The sequence below is a fragment of the Macrotis lagotis genome, chromosome 5 (assembly GCF_037893015.1).
Source record: "Macrotis lagotis isolate mMagLag1 chromosome 5, bilby.v1.9.chrom.fasta, whole genome shotgun sequence".
NCBI classification, from domain to species: Eukaryota; Metazoa; Chordata; class Mammalia; order Peramelemorphia; family Peramelidae; genus Macrotis; species Macrotis lagotis.
The window spans coordinates 242881635-242883730 of record NC_133662.1 but is presented as its reverse complement, the minus strand read 5'-3'; the positions used below and the strand labels follow the sequence as shown (position 1 = coordinate 242883730).

The 2096-nt window shown below is 42.8% G+C and overlaps 1 non-coding gene across 1 annotated transcript; it reads right to left on the bottom strand.

Annotated features, from left to right (window-relative positions):
• Window positions 1-584: 584 nt before the first annotated feature.
• LOC141490274 (U6 spliceosomal RNA) lies at window positions 585-687 on the bottom strand. The gene has a single exon (XR_012469129.1). It is a non-coding gene; the product is annotated as a U6 spliceosomal RNA (small nuclear RNA).
• Window positions 688-2096: the final 1409 nt, after the last annotated feature.

Genomic DNA, 2096 nt, shown 5'->3' with positions numbered 1-2096 from the left:
ATAATTGCCTAGCTATGTGACCTTGGGCAAGTCATTTAACCCCATTGCCCTGCAAAAAATAAAAGAAAAAAGATCTGATTTTTTCCCCCTAGGAAGTTGGCATTAAGTGACCTTCCCAGGGTCACACAGCTAGTATCTGAGGGCAGATTTAAACTCTTGACTCCAGGGCTAGGTCCATCCACTGAACCTCTTAGCTGCCCCTAAAAGGGCCTATTTGGGAACTAAACTGGTGGAGGAGATTGGATCTGGGAGAAGGACTGGAATTTCTAGACCATGGTCTCCTCTTGAGGCATGATGCTCAGAGATAATAGCTGACATTTAGGGTTTGTAGAGAGCATTTGACGTCATGCTGTTTAGTTTGAACCAGAGATGAGTCGTACCTCAGGAGGGTCGTACAAATGGAATCCAAGGAGATGAATCTGAATGGGGGAGGGAGAAAACTGCTTCTGTCTGCCCAGCTTGAAAACACAGAGAATGACTATAGGAAGAGCATCAGAGACACTGCCAAGTCTCTGAGCATGTCCTATCCCTATCCAAAGGAGGAGATAGAAAGGTGGGGCCCTGCGGGAGGCAGAGCAGCATCCTGCATCGTGGGACGCTTCTCAGATCTGTGTGTCATCCTTGTGCAGGGCCATGCTAATCTTTGTATCGTTCCAGTTTTAGTATATGTGCTGCCAAAGTGAGCACGCTGCGAAGATAGAATCGGGAAGTTCAGTGGTCTGAAAAGAAAGGGATGTATTTGACAGTTATAGCAATAGAAATAACTAGCCATGGACTTGGGTGAAGGAATGAGGACTTGAGGACACAGCTTTTAATAATGGGAGGATTATTATTCATTATTACTGTGAACTTCAGAAGGAGGTTTGGGGGTTTTTTCTTTTGGTTTTTTTTTTTTGCAAGGCAGTGTGGTTAAGTGGCTTGCCCAAGGCCACACAGCTAGGTCATTATTTAGTGTCTGAGGTCAGATTTGAACCACTGCGCCACCTAGCCGCCCCACCCCTGGGGTTTCTTTTTTTTCTTTTATTCTTTTTTTTGCAAGGCAAATGGGGTTAAGTGGCTTGCCCAAGGCCTCACAGCTAGGTAATTACTAAGTGTCTGAGACCGGATTTGAACCCAGGTCCTCCTGACTCCAGGGCCGGTGCTTTATCCACTACGCCACCTAGCCACCCCCCTGGGTTTTCTTAAAAGAAGTTTTTCAGAGAGAGATGACTTTGTTCTGGACATTTTGAGTTTAAGATGCCTTCTAGGTGTAATGTCCAAAAGACACTCGTGATATTATCTCCAGAGAGATGATAATAGAACTATACAGAATAAAGGGGGGGGGGCTAATATAGTCTTAAAATATTTTGAGGGGTTATCTAGGAGATTGATGAGGGATGATCTGATGGGTATAAAGAGAACCAAGATTTAAAAATAAATATTAAAACTTGTTTTTGCCTTTAACTTGGAAAATTTTTCAAAAGAGAGAATCAAGAAAGCAGTTTCATGAAAACACAAAGAATGAATAAGGCATTTTTATAAAGTGCTTACCATGGGGAAAACACTATTCTACATGTCAGGGACACCACGAGACAGGTAAGGGAGCCCCTGTCCTCTTGGAGCTTCCGTTCTAAAGGAAGAAGTAGCACATTTGTTTTCCTTTTTTTTCTTTTTCTTTTTAATTTGCATTTTTATTTGTTTACACATTGCTAAAAATTCTCATGAGAAATAAAGTAAAAAAAAAAAAGAGGAAAAAAATGTGCTTCAGTTTGTGTTCAGATGCTGTCAGCTCTGTCTCTGGTGGATCACATTCTTTATCATAAGTCCATCAGAGAAGTTACTTCCATAGTTTTCCACAACTGCTGCTGCTGATTGTAATTTCCTCCATCCATTCCTCCCCACGACCATTTATTATATTTTCTCTCTTTTCACTCTATCCCTCTTCAAGTGTGTGCTATGGGGCAGCTGAGTAATGCAGTAGACTGAGCACCAGCCCTGGGGCTAGGAGACCCCTAAGCCCACATCCCACCCAGCTCTGTGGTCCCAGACACGCCACCCGATCCAACCACCTGCAAAAAGTAAAACAAGGAAATGTTTTATATCTGATTATCCTCTCC